This window comes from Diceros bicornis, chromosome 10 (assembly GCF_020826845.1).
Source record: "Diceros bicornis minor isolate mBicDic1 chromosome 10, mDicBic1.mat.cur, whole genome shotgun sequence".
Classification (NCBI taxonomy): Eukaryota; Metazoa; Chordata; class Mammalia; order Perissodactyla; family Rhinocerotidae; genus Diceros; species Diceros bicornis.
In genome coordinates, this window is record NC_080749.1 from 14934684 (window position 1) to 14953738 (window position 19055).

General features: G+C 38.5%; 1 long non-coding RNA gene across 2 annotated transcripts in view; it reads left to right on the forward strand.

Moving 5' to 3' along the window:
• The first annotated feature begins 2319 nt into the window (after positions 1 to 2319).
• Positions 2320 to 19055, forward strand: part of LOC131410663 (uncharacterized) — a 74076-nt gene continuing 57340 nt past the window's right edge. For both annotated transcript variants that reach the window (XR_009221375.1, XR_009221374.1), the window contains exon 1: positions 2320 to 3119. This is a non-coding gene — a long non-coding RNA (uncharacterized LOC131410663). The remainder of the gene's footprint in view (positions 3120 to 19055) is intronic.

Consider the following 19055-nt stretch of genomic DNA (forward strand, 5'->3'; position numbering starts at 1 on the left):
ATATACCACATCTTCTTCATCCATTCGTTCCTTGATGGGCACTTATGTTGCTTCCAAGTCTTGGCTCAAAATAATACGTTTAAATAGAATTTAGGATTCTAAATTTCCTGTTGTTCTTGCTTTTAATCAATATAGGTAATGTAAAATGTCATAACAATTTATTTCTCATTTTTATAAGTGTCTGAGGAATTGGAAGGGCTACAGAGGGATCAGAAGGGAATAAAGTGGGATACTTCCTGAGGAATCTCTACTTGCATTAAGTTTTAAAGGAGGCTAATGATGTGGTTTTTTTGAGCTAGGGACATGTTAGGTTAGAAAGAAATACAGAACTGAGGTTATAGTCATTCAAGAAATATTATAGACTTCCTTATGGTGCTAGGCATGGAGGTCCACTAGATCCACAGCTTAGGTGAAACAAACTACACAAAATAGTTCTTCAGTAAATTCTGAGACCATGAAGAGCCATTTTTCCCACTCGAGGAAATGCATTCACCTTCTTGGATATATGTAGGGCATTTATCAATCTCCTTGACAAAGTACTTTGGGTTGAGGATGGTGCAAGAGAGGAAGCCATCCTATAAATTATTTTTATTAATTATATTTTTAATCCTTTGTTTGGGGTCCCATGCTTAAGACTTGCAGCCAACCTGTAGTTTTTCTTTGTGTCGCCTCATTTCATGGTCATGTCTGCTGTTTGGTATGGATGAGAACCTCCATCTTGACCTTGGACAACTGGATAAATCTCATGTGCAGCTATCTCTTGAAACAGTAGCTTGCTTTTTCCTCTGAACCGAAGTATAATGCTTTCTATGGCAAATGCACCCCACCAACTCCCACCTATCTGAAACTGAAAAAGAACGGGCATCAGATTACCTCTGAACTCCTTTTGGGGATTGCAGAGATGGACCTTCTCTGTGTGTGAATCCTGATGACCATACCTACTAGCTTCAGTATATCCCATCAATGGTTTACAGAGCAAGGCTATTCTGTTGTCATTGATCTTTACTAGTTGTAGTTCACAAAGGAACAGAATTGGACCATGGAATGTTCATGTGTCCTATATTATTGCTCTCTTTCAAATTGGAGAAAAAGCCATGCAGTTGGAGATTTAAATAAGGCAAAATATTTTATTTTCATCTAGGAAGAAAAAGAACTATGTTGTCTTGCATTTAGTGTCTTGGTCCAGATTTGAAGTGTAGACACTTGTAACTGGCTTGATACTGGCATTTGCTTCCCAGATTGACTCAGCATCTATTTCAGAATGATTTAGAGAACCATCTCTGTCTCTTAAATTATGCTAGGCACTGTGAGAAACGCAAGGGAGGTTTACAACATTGTCTCTGGACTCTGAAACTTTCATGTCTGGTTCCAAACAGAAGAAACAGATAAAATTAAGAAATTGTGTGTGCTAAATGCTAACATTATCTGGGTTCTGGAAATTTTGGAGCACTTTCTTTGGTAAAGGTGTAATAAAGGGCCATAGGGTGTATCTGGCTTGGAAGAAAAACTGACCTTGATAATAATCTTTCAAATGCCGTCTGATTTTGAAAAGGAAACAGCATAGCTGAGCCACGAATGCTATCTCAGAAGTGAACAAAGACTGCTTTCCTTGAAGTCATTGTCATTTTACGATGGCCTGGATTGCTTTAGATAGAGCCCTCAGAACACCTTGGAGCAATATGCCGAAGCTACAGGTAAGAGCACTCATTGCTCTTTATAACCATGAAGAGAAGCTTTTTTCGGTAGAAAAATTATGAAATATAAAAAAGGAGAAAACTAATAAAAATCACATGAAATTCCACTATCCGATGATAAAAATTAACTTTTTAATTTTTTTATATTTTTATTCTAAACATGGATAAATAGTTATGACTAAAATGTATCTTTCATTGTTTATTTTGCTCCATCTTATTCCATTATATTTTCAGGAAATATCAATTTCTGTATTTTGTATCTCTTTTTTTGTTTTTTCTTATGTATCTTCGATACTCTCCTTGCCACTTTCCTTAACATTTTGTACGGTACACTTTTGCTTCTACTTCAGTTAAAATTTTTGCAATGATATTATTTTTCTTTTCAGTTTTCCTCCTTAGCTCCTCGCATTCCTTTTCACCCATTCTGTTGTCTCTTCTATTTGATATATATTTTTTAAAAAGGAAGTCTCAATTCTCTTTAATTTCTTTGAAAGTTCAAAGCAATCTCTTGCCTAAGATTCTCCATCTTCAGAGAAAGTTTTTTGTTTGCCTTTTCTTGTTGTTTCTTTCCTGTATCTGTCTCATAATTTTTCCTAGATTCAATGTTGGCTTTTAAAAAAATGTTTTTCTTTGTCTGCAGGTAATTTTTTTCTGTCCAGTGGAACTTTTGTTTGCTGGTGTTTTATCCCATTCAAGACAATTATTTCTCGATTGCACTCAATCTTTCTTCTGTGAGTCCTGGCAAATTTGGTTGACTTTTCTTTCTTGGTTGCAGAGGGCTCCTTATACTCAGTTGGAGAAAAGATTCAAGTGCATTATGCACACCTCTCTTCTCGTCCACCCATTTCCCTAGTCCCCACGTTGCGGATGAAGTAACTGAGGCACGAAGAACTCAGGTGGAAGTCTTAGTTTACAGAGTCAGTGACAGAGTGAGGACTTGATGACTATTTTCCTAATGGCATCTCATCCCAGAGTTTGTGCTTCAAAACATTCTGTGTCAGAAAATGCATAAGGACTTTGATCTTCTTGTTAAACTAGTCAGCCATCCATGACAGATGTCAGTTTTGTGCAGATATCTGGTTCTAGAATTGATGCTACTTATGCAAGCTGTCTTTGTAATTGGACTTATTTATAAATGTAATGGTTTAGTCAAAGGAAATGAGGTTACCGAATGTTTCACCACACCATAACATGGATCAACATTTTTCTAGTTTCTTATAGCAGATTTCTTGTCATTTTTCCAGCATTGTCTAACAATTTCTCATGATTTTTCCAGCATTCTAAAACAGTTTCCTCAGTATTTTCTAGATTCCTGTCTTAGTCTGGGCTCCTATAACAATGTATCATAGACTGAGTACCTCATAAACAACAGAAATTTCTCATGGTTCTGAAGGCTGGAAGTCCAAGATCAAGATTTGGTGTCTGGTAAGGACTTTCTACTTCATAGAGGGATGTCTTCACTGTGTGTCCTTATATGATCGGAGAAGTGAAGGAGTTTCTGGGTTCTCTTTTATAAGGGCACTAATTCCTTTCATGAGAACTTCACCCTCATGACCTGATTACCTCAAAGGCCACACCTACTAATGCCATCATGTTGGGGGTGAAGATTTCAACCTATGAATTTTGGGAGGACACAAATATTCAGTCCGTAAAACCATCTATAACAATTTCCTTGCTGCCTGCTGTCTGTTCCCACACCAAATTCTGTATACTTTAGGTTATTGTTATATCAGAACTCACTTTTAGTGTCAACTTTTGTATCAATTATTTATTGCCATTATATAGTGCTGCATAAAAGCAAGGCACCATATGACTGATGATTCGTGCTAGAAAATTTAGCCCTAGTTGATTAATCCAATAGTCAACATATATTGAGCACCTTCTAGTCTTAAGTATTATTCTAGATGCTGAGATTGACCTTTGACGATGAGAGTTGTCATGGGGGAGGAGAGGAAGTGCTATGCAGAGGGAAGTGGAAAACCCAGACAAAAACAACTTTGCTGAGAAAAGCATGGTAATAAAACTGAGCTAACAGTTCCTCAGGGACACTCCACCACTACTGTGGACATTATCAGCCTTTTCTTCACGGAAAGTCACATGACAAATGCTGTTCACAGGGGAGATTTTCCCATTGACGCCTTGGTTGTTGTGACTGCTTCTTGGCATGCTTGGTATATTGTCCTCTCTTTCACTCCAACTCAAGAAAGCATATCAAAAAGTGAGTAACTAAGAGTCATGGATATCATTATAGGACTAACTTTGAATCTGTAGTTTATAAAAATAGTTAATACGTAAAAACCTTAGTTATTTAAACTTTTATTGGTAATATCTCACTTTTGAACTATCTCACTCCTGGTTGTGAAATACCAATTTGTTTCCTGGCTGGCAAGCACAATGATGGGAAAATGTTGCTTGATGAGACAAAGTCTAGATTTATTATCATTCATTAATGCAAGACCCTCCATGGTGTATTCTCTGCTTCATTCTCTCCCCAATCTAATTAGTCTACCCCTGGTTTACCAAACTGGTTGTAGGAACAACATGTTGCACAATATCCTATTTATAGCCTAGGTGTGTGTTTTCATGCTTGGCTGCCTCTCTGGAATGATCTCTTCTTTCCTCCCCCCTCCTCCTTGGACTGGTTAACTTTTATGATCTTTAAATAACTGGTTCAACCACCTCCTCCAGGAAGTCTTCCTTGTCTCCCCCAGTACACTTCCTCCAAATCCTCCTGCGAACTCCCATAGCATCCTGTGCACACCTCCTTAGCTCCTCACATTCTTTATCATGTGTACTGGACTACAGATTGGCTCAATTCTCTCTCCCATGCTGGCCTCCCAGGAAGACAGAAGACACTTCTCTCTTGAGGTCTTGATTCTATTGCTTCCCAGTTGAGAGTGCTGCTGATTTGATTGTCTTCAAATTCTCCTGCCACCCTTTTTCTTTTTCACTTAATTAAAAATGCTTAACACAACTGTTAAATTGTTAATAAGCAGGAATAAGTATGTCATTAATTTTAAAATGCTTTATTCAGAGGCTGGACTTGCTGCAAGATTTTGGTGGTGGCTGCACAATAATTAATGAATTTAAGTTCCAGTGCTAAATACATCATAATTTGAGGCTGAGTTTATGTGCTAATCGCAATTAGGACCAGAAGAGAGTATATTTTCTTGGAATGCCATCATCTATTTATTTACTTTTGGTTTTCCTTTTGAAAAGCACATTTCCTTAAAGTGAACCTTCTAGGAGGTTGAGTTGGCAAGAACACTGGGCCCACTGGGCCTCAGAATGCCCAAGAGTTTGTGTTTGCTGAGGATGATGATGGTTGGCTCTGATACAAAGGCAGGCAGGCCTGAGTTTGAGGGCTACCTTCAGCTCTTTCTCCCCATATGACTTTGAGCATGCTCTTTGAGCCCTCCTTTCCTCATCCAATAAAATACTTAAGTCACAACTAAATGACGTATGTTTAAAGATCTGGCACCTAATAGATTCTTAATATACTTGGTGCTAATATTATTACCTTTACTACAGTAGGGTTGAGGATCTCTATAGTTTCTAGTTGTGGGCTAGATGCTGAATACATTGAGATTCAGGCCTCTCTCTCCAACTCTCTCATGACCTGCAGCCTGGCTCGACTGCTCCAACTTTGAACTGTTGTTCTTTACAGCAACTTGTCACTTACTACCCTTTCGATCCATCACCAGCTGCTCCTGGGGCATGAAATGAGAAGAGTTGTCATCTGCAAAGACTGAATCACTGATAGAGGAGACCTTTCTGGCCCCAGGACTCTGACCTTCACTTGCTTGACCTCCTTGTGGCTCTCTGATGTCTTGGCTTCCTATTAGGAGAGCCCATGTTCAAAACCCCAGAATAAAGGCAGGCAGGCACGCACTCCCCATCTTTTATTATGTATTTTTTTGTGTGCTGCCTAGAATTGGTTCAGTGGAGCAAACTGAAGAAGAGAGGACACGTGGTTGGAGGTGGGAGCTCTGTGGTATTTGATTCCCACAGCTGCGTGCTACAGAACCAACTGCTTGGCAATGTGCCGGCTAATTACACACCACATCCACCAGAGAAGCCTCAGCACATCCCAAACCCAAGTTAACAGGCAGCCTCCACCTTCCCAACTAATTGAAAAGCAGCTGGAGGGACGGGATGTTCATGCTACCAGCCATAAAAGGCTTCTGGGGTTTGTGTTTGCAGTTCTCACTGAGGGAGACTTTGTCTCAATTCAGGATGCAGTGCTTGGATTTAATTAATTCAATGTTTCTTATCAAGTTGAAGTCAGGAGTGTTTTCAGGTCAGCTGGCATGGGAGGCCATTTTTGGTTTGTTGGGTAATGAGTTTTGTAAATAAGAGATAGATGGAGACACCTTTTGCTTTGGGTCACAGGAAAGGCCCAAACTAAGGAAAATACCATTTAACTGGATTCCTCAGTTGACTAAGTTGTTTTGTTTTCGGTTTTAGGAGAAAAGGTCAAATGAGACTGTTACAGTTCAATATTGTGGTTTTTCTCCAAAGAGGAACTTTCAGGCTATGACCTAGAATTAGCACACAGTCTCCGTTTCCTTTTATAATAATTTCTAATGCTCTGAGTGATAATTTAGAGATTGTGGATGACTCTGATTAATTGAAGGAAGACTGAATTATTTTCCATAGGTTGAGTTGGAACCAGTTTTAGTGGTGGGCACAGTAGTCTTTGGCAATTGGCTGTGACTTCTATGGTGCTAGTAATGTACCTCTTTTTCATTTTTTCCATGTTCAGTGTCTCTTAACTGAACAGAGAGCCTTTTATTCCTCATCTGAGATAAAGCTTAGAACACAAATCCGATACAAAAGAAGTAACCCTAGATTTGTACACTCTGCTGTAAAGGACCTTTATGAAGTCACTTTTCCAAGTTTCAAGAATGGGGAAGGAAGTGAGGTAGATGGCTTAACATACCTGGAGGTGAATGGGCGCCACCTAGAGGGAGACTGGAGGAGGTTGCAGAAAGGAGAGAGGCTCAGCCCTGTTTCACCTTCCAATTTGCTCTCAGCTTTCTGTTTCAATATCCAGGTGTCTGTTGACTTTCATTCTTCTTGCCAGAATCAATCAGATGGTAGTGTAAGTAGATATAATTTCGGAAAGAGTAGTTTCAGAAATAGTTATCATGTTTTGTTTGCTTGTTTTTTTGTGAGGCGGCTATACATGGACTGCCAACATTACAAATGATTTGGGAGCAAACATCTTGAATGCCTTTAGGGAGGTAGTCAGACTGAGGAACCACGAGTCAGGTACTATTAAATCCCATCACTGAGACTTAGAGCAGTTAAATAATTTTTGCAAGATCGCACAGCTAGTGACCAGAAACTGTGGGGTTATCTACTTTGCTAACTGTCTCTAGAATCAATCACGTGATGCCTAGGTCCTCTGCAGCACGCTCATGGACACCACAGGACACTTCTTGAATTTCTTAAGTATCAGGGGAGTCTTGGTTCCCTTCCAGGCTATTGGTGTGAAGGACTGAATCTTGCCTTAAACCAGTCAGCTGAAAGAATCTTGTTCCCATTTTATTCCCATTCACTCTGAATTTTCCCAACCTGAGCCCAGCTGCTCTTTGTTCTTGTCTTGAAGAAAGGAATTCTTTGGATGACCTGACTTGGTATTTAAACTCCCGCTGTTCTTGCTTTGCTTCTCCAGAGCCACCCTCTTGACACGGCTGTTTTGAGACTCTGTCAGTCTAGACCCTAGTTTTGACGTTGGGAAAGGTTTACCCAGTCTCTATTGACTCTCTTGTAAATTCCTAAAGTTTTCTTTCTGTCTCTGTGCCTCTGTCTTGCCTTCTTCCTTACAATCACGCCAGCCCTGTCCTGGGCTTGGAAGAGTCACTATGATCAAAGTAGCTCATTACAAGGAAAATAGATGTCCAAGAACATTGGATGAAATAAAATTTCCAATTAATTTGCCATCTGTTTTATCAAAGGGTGCTTTCTAGTCTCTGCATATTCCAATCAATTGGAGCTTTGCTCTAATATACCAAAAATACTGGACCAAAGAAAGGAACAAGATGCAGCATTCTTGAGACAATTAAGTGATGTTTTTTACCCTGGAAATTTGGGTGTTCACTGTGTGGAGTGAGAGAATTGGGCTCAGTTTGGTATTGTGAAATATCACAAACCAGTGTTAGCTTTTGGAGAAGATGAGGAACGTCTCACTAATGGTACCAGATGCTTGAAACCCCACTGAGCAGGGCATGAAATATTTACTATCTCCCGTTAGGTGAGAAGGAAGAGACCTCATTAAAATTTCGTATTTACATTTCCATCCATCAGCCAGCTTTCCAGTTTGTACCATGTTCTCAAATTGTTCAAAGAACTCATGCTTTCGGAGCTTGAATGGGGAGGGAGTCTCTACAATATGTCTGCTGAATTTTCCCTAGACTGGCATGGCTGGGCAAAGCTTGAATAAATTTTTGGACAGAGGAGGCAGTTAATTTCTGCTTATGTAAGGAGCCCAAATCTTGCAGAGAGACCCATACCCGCAGTGGCCTCTTGCATCTCTGCACTTACAGATGGTAGCCCCTTCCTCCCCTACTCAGGGAGTAAATGTCAAGGATAAATGGTAGTGAATGCTGACTTCATCTATCTTGATCTCTGAGTGCACTGTAGTTTGCTAAATATTTTTTGAATGAGCTGACATATTTTTATGTGGGAACTATGCTTCATATACAAGGAGGAGACTATCTATGTTAGCGCTCTCCCACTCAAACAATGAGCTTCCTTGATTGCACATGTTCATTGTGATGTGCAATTTTTGGTGCATTGACTTGTAATTTACACTTCCTATAATCATTTTCACAATTTGGTATTTAGTTATTCTACTTTCTTCAGGGATGCCTGACTCATATTCTTCATTAGCTTAGCGTTTTCTGCATTTATTAAACATTTATTAAACCTTCATCCAACAAATATTGGCTAAGTACCTCCTAGGTATCAGACACTGTGCTGGGTGCTAAGGATACAAATATAATCACATAATTCTTGTCTTTAAGGTTCTCTTTAAAGAGGTAAATAAATAAATAGAAGGTCACAAATGGGTGTGTGTGTGTGCACTCGTGTACCTGAAGTGCCAAAAGAGAGCCCACCCCGAGTTGCACAAATGTGCTTGTCCTCAGGGGAGGGAGAAGAACACAGGGAAGTCGTTTTCAGTTTTGGTCTCATTACGTGTCTTCAAAGAGAGCTGGTAAAGATGCTGTAGGAGGGACCAAGGGAAGATTTTGGATGCTCTTGTAGAAAGACAGAAATGAAGGCAGAAAACAAGAGGCAAAGAGAGAGACAGTGACCGAGAGAAACTGAGACAGAGAAGTGGAAAGGGAGGCAGAGAGTGAGAAAATACAGACTCAGTCCCTACTTCTAGGGGGCTCACAATCTAAGAGTGAAAAAACCACCAAAGACAAACAGAACTGTAATGTGAGCACAGTTGCAAGGGGAGCCCCTGACATGGAGGAGAGAGAAAATCTAACTCCTAAGTGTCATCACTCTGACTCATCTGGAGGAGTTAATGACATGCGACCTGGTCAATGAATTCTGCCCTGGAAGCTGGAAGTGCTGGCTGAGGAGTCTTACAATTCCTTGCAGAACCCTCTTCTCCATTGATATCATGTCTGTGGCTGTGGACGATTCCAGGGCGCCCTGACCTGACCGCTCTCTCTGCACGTGATGACCTAAAAGCACGAAACAAGCACTTTCTTAAATTTTGCTCTAACATTGGAGGGCCCACTGTAAAAATCTTGTGGGTTTATTTTGTATACCTTTAGTTCACGTTATTTTTATTTTTGAAAAGGATTTGTAATCTTTCCTCTAATTATTGTTTTAGAAAGCTTAGTTTGGTTATTTAGGGACAGGTTGTGTTCTGGTTACAATATTCATTCAGAGAATGTTAACCATCCCATCTGGAAATCAGAAACTCGGTTTCGTTCTTCCTCTTTAGCTCCTGTTGAATCCACTTGTGTCTTTTAATCCCTACTGCTGTGCCTTGGTTAAGGCCCTCTCCCTGCCTCCCTTCCTCCCCTGGATTAGAGCATTAGCATCCTCATCCGTCTTCCTGCCTTAGTTTAACTGCTCCCTCATCCTCAGTCTACTTTCTATCTTATAGCATCTCTGATGTCAAAGACAAAATTGAGTCTGAGACAAAATTAACACAGGCTGTTTATTCATAAACTTGCAGAGAGGGGCCCATTTGCTGTCACTTTTGTTTCAGCAGAGTTTAAAGGTGTCGAAAGGAGAGTCAGTTTTCTAGAGTAAAAAGAGGAAACACTGAGACTATCTGATCGGCAAGTCTTTTGTTAAGTTGGGTGTTTTGGAAGTGGGGAGGACTTTCTAATTGGTCTTCAGTACCTTTGGCAGTCTTTGGCTGCAAGGCGACAACCAAGCAGTTTGGGGACATTTCAAAAGATGAAGGACTGTTCAATGCTGTGGGTGGAGGGTTTTCTATGACCTGCTATTTCCTAGAACAAGAGGGATTCGGTGAGGAGACTTTTTAGGGTAATGGTCCATATGAGAAGCTGGCTGTCATGGCAAGCAATTTCTCGCTGCTAATGTCACTCTTAGGCTTAATCTTCTCGAGTGGTTTCCCTTAGCCTTCAGTAAAAGACCAATTACCTTGGCCTGATATACAGGGATTTCTTTAATTCTTAAGTCTCATAATTTATTTGCAGTTGCCCAAACACATGTAACCTCTCTTTGCCCTGGGACTTTACCCATGTTTTTCCTTCTATCTGGAACTTTCTGCCTCTCTATCACTAATTCTACACCAACATTCATATGTGTGCATACACACGCACACACGCACATGCACTCTCTTCATCTAGCTAATTTTCAATCCTCCTTTAGGAATCAGCTCACGTCTTTTCCTGTGGGCAGCTTAGTTGGCCTTCTTTTTGTTTAGGCCACAAACCTCTCTGCCCAATAGCACTCTGTGTATTCTTAGCATTATGTCATTGCATTATCATCTTCATTATTATTATTAATGGTTCACTGTGGGTCGCTCTCATTCTCTTGTATATTCTTAAGAGCAGGGACTTAGAAACTGTGTGTCATCATCTTTGTAGTCTCAGCAACCAGCACTTAGGAGGAGCTCAATAAAGATGGGTGAGTTTATTAAACCATTAATTAATTCTTGCTTGGAGTTTTCCTTTCACGCTGATCTTCATCTCGATATATTACAGAAGGCTTGCTCAAAGGAAGTGAGGATTCAGGGCTGAGGCCTTGGATCCCTGCTTTCTGTTCAAACACGCCCTGTAATTTCAACAGCAGCCCATACTGAACATCCTCACTAGCTGCATTTTCATAAGATAAACATCCCCTGTGTGCTGGTATCCTGCACATAGCAGTCACTCAATGTACATATGTTTAGTTTTGTTTTCTAGTGACTGATGACACTGCTTTTATTTGCAAAGGCAGACTCCAGCAGAAACAATTCAAACCTCCTATAGAAGAGGGTGGTGGTAGGGGCAGGGCTAAAAGGGTTCCTAACAAACTCCTTATCTAATTCTTTTGCATACTGTGTCCCCCAACACCCCAATCCCACAGCTAATAGGTCGTTAGGAATGGAAGCAGTCCAACTACTAGGTTTCTGATAGGTTTGCCTGCAAACATCACAGCATTAGTTGAAATGTGCTTGTAGCTTGAGATTTTTTTTCTAACTTCTGGAGTGGTGAATCAATGTTTAGAATCATGTATTTTTTTCCCTAGCAGGTGCTAATGTGATTCTCTTTTCAACAATCTCTACTTAAATATTTAAGAGCAAGTTTCCCTGGGTGCAGAGTATGTGGCAGAACCTACTACGTGGAAGAAAGGGAATATGGAAGAAAGAAAACTAGTTGTGTTCTTAGGCTTCTCTCTCATGACTACTGACTGGTCAGCTTCTAAATCATACATGCCCACATGAATTTTGTATTTACTTTTGCCTTCAGTACATCAGAAAACACTTTATAAACTATCTGAGCTGAGATAAAATATTAGCTATCTAAATTCAACATCATATTAAAAAATATATCTTGTTAATTTCCAGAATACAAGAAAGCCTTAATCTTAGGAGAATCTATCAATATAATTCATTACATTAATGGACTAAAGGGAAAAAATGTGATTATCTCAAGAGATGCAAAGCAAAACAGCATTTGATAAAGTTCAACACTTATTTGTGATGAAAACACTTTTAGAAAACTATGACCAGAAGGCAATTTCCTTAACTTTACAGTCTATACACAAACATCTTACACAGTGGAGAAACATGATATATTGCTTTTAAGACCAGATCAAAAATAAGACAAGAATGCCTGTTATCACCATGATTATTTAACATGCATTAAAAGTCCTGGATAAATGAATAAGAGATGAAAAAAGTAAAAGATAAAATATTAAAAGGGAAGAAACAATATTTATTCCTTAAAGATAATATATTTATCTACATTGATAACCCAATAGATTCTACAGACATTATTAAAACAAAGCAGAGAATTCTGAAGGGTTGCTAGACCCAAGATTTATTAAAATAGTCAATAGCATCCCTCCACCCCAGCAAATATCATCTCCACAAAATCACATTCTCAATAGAGAACAAAAGCAACAATAATTCTGATGAGGAGTCATCATTCTCTTTGCAGAAAAAAATTAAGAAATGTTTAAGAAGGCCTGAATAAATAGAGATTTATAGTGAATTTATGATGGAATGACCTAACTTTGTAAAGATATTGTTTCTCGGAATTAAATTATAAATTCAATACAATCCCAGTAAAAATTCCAGGAGGAATTTTGAGTAACAGCAAACATTCTAAACTTCTATATGAGAATAAAATTTCACACATAGCTAGGTCAATTCTGAAAGAGAAGAGCAAAGTATAAGGCTTGCTATACCAGATATAAGGGCATACTATAAGTTATGATGATAAAATCAGCTTGATACTAGTGTGGAGGTGGACAAATACATCAGTGGGAAAAATTAGAGGTGATAGCAATAGACTCATATGTACCTGGAAACTTCATATATGATAAAGATGACACCAAAAGTTAGGAGATGGTTGGGTTCAGAAAACGGGCTCGCACAACATAGAAAAATAAAGTTGGATCCATACTCACGCCACATACCAAGATGTGCTACATAGAGATTAAAGCTCAAATGTGAAAGGCAAAACCATAAAATTAGGAGAAAAAAGTGTGGGACATTTTCCCCGTGATATTGGAAAGACCCTTAAAGTGTCATTACACACACACAAACCATAAAGTGAAAGATTTACGGATTTGTCTATATCAATAATAAAGATTTCTGTTTAACAAATGGTACCATAGACTCTTAACAGAAGGATAGCAGACTAGGAAAAGACGTTTGCATGATCTGAAAACAATGTAAAATTAAACCTAGAAAATACAAAGAATACCTGAATATTAACAAGAAAAAGATGGGAAACCCACTAGAAAAAGTAAATATATGGATATGAGTCAGTGAGTTACCAGGGGAGAAATCTGGAATGATAAGAAAACAAATGGGTGCTCAATCACATTGGTAATCAAAGAAATGTAAATCAACATAAAAAATTAAAATACCACTTCACCTTCATTAGATTGCTAAAAATCAGAAATGTGGATAATTCCAAATGCTGTGAGAATGTGGGGAAGCAGCGGGATCCCTTACACAGAGCTGGTGAGAGGGTATAATGATACAGTAACTGTGGAGTGCACAATGACAGCATAAGCAGACATAAGTAAAGTGCCTATGACCCAGCAATCCCACTTCAGAGAAACTCTCACAGGTCCCTGGAGGGATGTGTTTGAAGGCGTTCATTACAGCACTCTTTGTGGAAGCAGGGAGTTGGAGGCAACCCAGGTTTCCATTACCAGGGGAATGGACTGGTGAAATATGATGAATACAAATGATAGATTATTTTGCAGGAGTATTTTGTGAACCAGATGCATATACAACAGCATGAATACATTTAAAAGCAGTATTGAGCAACAAAAGTAAGAAACCAAAAGTGATCCAAAGCACATAAAACAGCATTTTGTGTTTCTTAAAGAAACATTCCTTTCCAACGTCATGTATGCCTATAGGTTGAGTTGGAACATACAGAGGGGTTGGCACTGGGAATCAGAAATAAAGGAAAGAAGTTATTTGAAAGTAAAATGAAAAAGTGTTTTGCATGACCTAAAGACAGTAGTGTGCCATCAACTGACTAAAAAGAAAATCTGAGCAGAGTTTATACATGATTCTGAACTATATGTATTGGTCATTTAGGCAAATCTTCCAGGGATAACAAGAATACTTCTTAAGGGAAGTAACTTTGCTGGAGTCTTAGAAGGGATCTGGAGGTGAGATATTGGAAAGTCTTGGTGTACTCTAATAATTATTCTTGGAGCATATTCTCAAGCTTCAATCAGTTTCTTAGCCATATTTTTTTCTAATCTGTGTCAGTGGCACTTTTCTAAAGAAAATGTTTAAAATATATTTTTATTATTTTTAATTTTCTAAATAAAATTTCCTGCAGTTATTCGAAGTTACATTTCATGGTTAGTAAACTTGAAACTGGTGACACCTTCAATTGACTTTTCTTTGCAAACCATAACATTTTTATTGAGAAAATACTTTTTGTAAGGTGCTGATGTAATTAAGTAAGCTCAGTACAAATTCTGCTAAATCAGGGCTATTCTTCATTCTATTTTTTTGGATTTTAAATGTGTAAATATTTTAGCTCAAATGTATTCACAGATACCACCTTTTTTCAATTCATACTTTCTTTGGCAAATATTTTTATAAAGCAAACCCATCAATTAATTTATCACAATTGTTTTAATGTTGCAAAATTTCATTCCTTTCACCTAAAAATAGGAGCTATATCAAATGACTTTTCTTATACATAGAGATTTTCCTGAGGTCAATTATATAATTTCAAGATTAAATATTGCTTGCCATTTGAGCTTTCATCATTTAAATTGCTGCGTCCCTCTCTTATGTCAGCAGGGGGTAAATTTCAATGTCTTCCTGTTGCAAGTCTTTGTTGTTGTTGTTGTTGAGGAAGATTCTCTCTGAGCTAACATCTGTGCCAATCTTCCTCTATTTTTGTATGTGGGTCACCACCTCAGCATGGCTGACGAGTGGTATAGGTCCACATCTGGGATTCGAACCCGCGAACCTGGGCTGCCAAAGTGGAGCTCGCTGAACCCAACCACTATGCCACAGACTGTCTGTCTGTAAATCTTTTTGTTGTTTTTAGTAACTTCAATTCACGAGAAGCTTTGAAAGTTGAAGGTTTTTAGTGCCCCATTTGTTGAATACTTTTTTTTTTTTGTGAGGAAGATCAGCCCTGAGCTAACATCCATGCCAATCCTCCTCTTTTTGCTGAGGAAGATTGGCCCTGAGCTAACATCTATTGCCAATCCTCCTCCTCCTTTTTTTTTTTCTCTTTTTCTCCCCAAAACCCCAGTAGATAGTTGTATGTCATAGTTGCACATCCTTCTAGTTGCTGTACGTGGGACGCGGCCTCAGCATGGCCAGGCAGGCGGTGCGTCAGTGTGCGCCCAGGATCCAAACCGGGCTGCCAGTAGCGGAGCGCGGGCACCTAACTCCTAAGCCACTGGGCCGGCCCTGAATAATTTGATTAAAGGTTTCCAATTGATTTTTAACAAAATGCAGCTAAAATTTAGAGAACTTGTTAACAAAAATCCTGTTGTAGGGCACTTAGGCTCACTTACAAGTAGTTCTTCAACGGCTCAAACATTTCTCAAATCTGATTGATGTTGACTGGCAAAGAGAGAAAGTATGTACAGAAATATTTTTGGATATTCAACTTTTAATTCCACCACATTTTCTAGTTCAGTTACTGTAACAGGGTATACGCAAACATTAGTAGAATATTGGAGTTTGGATGAGATTATGAATTATTTGTGCACTGTAACTAATTGCAAGTACATTTTTTGTTCCATAAATTCCTTAAATTGGTAAGAAAGTCCTTTTACCACAATGTGTTCCACCAAAATTTGTGTTCTTATTATTGTACCACAAAACCCACAATTTTATCTTCAAGGTGGAACATTTTAACTCATGTTACACTAGCATTTTTGATAATGTCCGACATAACTCCTCCAATAGAATAAACTTCCAAAAACTCTACTCTGTTCTCAAAAACTGAATAAAAAATTAGACCCTTACTGGAATTAACTGATTGTCTAATCATAGCATCTGATGACATGGATATAACACAGGTATCATTGAACTGTTTGAATATTATTTTTCTGCAAATGCAGCCATCTCTTCATGTATACACAGGAAGATTTGAAATTGAAAATAAGTATAATTAATTTAGAAGAGTAATTATTTAATCCAAATGAAAAATCATGCTTCACAAAACAATATGTAAATGCATATGTTAAATAGCTGTCTTTGGTACAGTCTTCTTAAAATAACTATAAGATTCTGAGATAGATGCTGCTGCTTCTTACAGACTTTTGTTTCCGGTTTCCTTGTGATTGGTGATATCACTACAGGCCCCTCCCCCTACTGTAATATATGTCAAAATGTTATGTGAAAGTTATATATTCATCATCAACTTATGACACAAGTTGTAAAATAGGCTGAATTCCTGAAATTCAGTTTAGAAATTAAAAATGTATGTTTTTAGTTTATTGCTGCCAACAGTATTTATTGCAAAAGAAAAAGAAAGAAATATAAAATAAGTAAACGTTGTAGAATGACACCATATAACAAATGGGAAAACCACTGTAACAAAAGTGTACCAACTACTCTCTATGTGCTCTGCTGTTATAGCAGGAAGGCCCAGCTTCCATTTACTGTACATAGTTTACACCTTATAACTCATAATTTTACAACGTAGAATTTCCCACGTTTCTCAGTGACCCAGCTGACTAGAGGCATTTTGTAGGCCACGGCCCAGCCATGACGTAACTGGCTGGTGCACCAACTGGATGGCAGGGACGGCAGCTGTGAATCCTTCTCTCACTAACACTTAAGTCTGGGAGGAGCTTGCTGTTCCCAGTTGCTAGTGTCTCAGTCCAGTTTGTTTTAATCTCTGAGCACTCTGAATAATGTGTCTGGAAAGGTCCAAGAAAAGAAACGTAGGTTATGGCTAGTCATTGCCTGGATGTCACCATGTGTCCGATTTTACCATGTGTCACATTTTACCAAGTCAGAAATCTGTTCACATTCTACAAGATGAGACCATAGGAGAAGATGGAATTACAGAGTGGAGGTCTACCAAACCCATCCTACCTTATTTAACACAATCATTAATGATGATATCACATAAAGAAATGGAAAATCCAGATGGGGTAGGACAAGTGACACAGCAGGTGCACACCAGGACTGTTTTGGGCAAGCTGGAAGGAATGGGCATTTTCTGTATCAGTAATATTTTGAGTAAAAAGAATCATTTTCCAGGAGAGATTATGAACTAGTACACATATTTAGCAAACTGTCTGTTACCGGAACAAACGAAGATGGATCTTAGTGTGGGTACAGTTAAATTACTGGCAATTTCTCAATCTTCACTACCAAGGTCACATCTGATTCTAATATTTAAAAGAATAAATACTTAAAAGTTCATTCATTCATGCATTCAATAAGCTTTTACTGAGCACATATAGTGTGAGTGGCCCTCTCAAAGGTAGTCATTTAGTTCTAGTAGGGGGATCCAGACACTCTTCCCTCTCTGACTTAAATTCTGGCCATACATGCATACATTCACTACCTTGCACTTGTGGATAAGCACAAGACATTTGGAACAACAAACACAAATGTGAATGACATAATAAAAATAAGGGTGATCAAAAAGCAGCATCTGAAGGAAGTTGAGTATTGGAATCTGACAATACAGGAAGAAGGAAATGGATAAACCCTTCCAATAGTCTGGAGGGCAATGAAGTCAGCAGATGACCGGCCAAGACACAACATGGGTTGGAAAATGCAGCCCTAGATAACTGAGACATCTTGAATATATATGCAAAATCATGGGAATCCTAAAAAAGGATTAAAAACCTTTTAAGGAGAATCAAGAAAAGTGTGACAAAGACAGTTACATTTTCTTGAAGGAGCAAGAGGACCATGACAGACGAACAAAGGACGGAATGTTCTATAGAGAGAGCAGCATATGCAAAAGAAAAGAAATGTGAAAGCCGCTGTAATCTAGTGATAAGTTAAAAAGGAAGAAGTTGAATTTTTCAGTACATAAATTATGTGCACTAAGGGACAGGAGTAGAAGAGAATATGCAAAAACGGGATTGGTTTTAGGATTGTGGAACTTTTCCTTTTTGTCACTGCTAATAAAATATAATTTGTGATAACAATCTGAAGAAATTATTTTGGTTGAATTAAATTCTTAAAAAGAATAATTTTTCAATTGGACTTTTCTCTGTTTTGGTCAATGTACTCATAATGAATAGCACGCTGACACAATTATCATATGATTATAATAGTTGAGGTTGACACATCCCTTAGCAAATTATTGTTATTCTGAATATAAGTAGGACTTTTCTGCAAATGTGGAAAGCATGAACTCTTATTAATTATCTGCTTTCTCATGATTTCATCACCTCCTCCTACTGAGTGCCTTGAGAGAGCTTTCATCAATGCAAAGTTTAATTTTAGTCTAACCAAAGTGAGTGCCTGTATGTTTACAACAGATAAGTGTTACATAAAAATAAATGGAAACTGGGGGGGGATGTCACTCTTATTTCAAAAGGCAAGAGTTAATTTGTCTTTCACAGGAAAGGAAGCTCTCCCTGGCTGTGACATGCAGTATTGGGTCCAGAATCCTCGTGTCTCCTGCTTTCCATTCTACTCTTCTTGGCTCTGCCATGGGCAGTCTGGACAACTTCCTCCATGAGAAGTACAAGCCGCAAGTCAGGGTATCCTTAGCATATTTAAACCTTTGTACCTGAGTTACCCTGGATAATTTTAATCACTTTTAATTTTCCTCTTAGGAGTTTAGTCATCCCATTTCCTTGTCTTCGTTGGATGCAGTCAGGACAGCAATGTCCTTTTCGATTTCAGAGCTGCAGTCTGAAGAGTAGATGAGGAGCTGAGACATCTGGAGTTAATCTTGGATCATCTATTAGTTTGACATACCATCGTCAGCAAGCTTCTTCTCCTTTTGCAGGCTCAGGTTCCGTTGTGAAAAATGGGATAGTGCGTACTTACTCCAAGGGTTGTATCAGAATCAAATAAGATGATGCCTATGAACTACTTTCTCAAAGTATAAAGTACTAGATAAGTGTGGGTTGGCTTTTATATTTACCAGTAAGCTAATTCATACATAGAGGTATACAATTGATTCATTTAAATATGTTGGTAGGGCCGGCCCCGTGGCTTAGCGG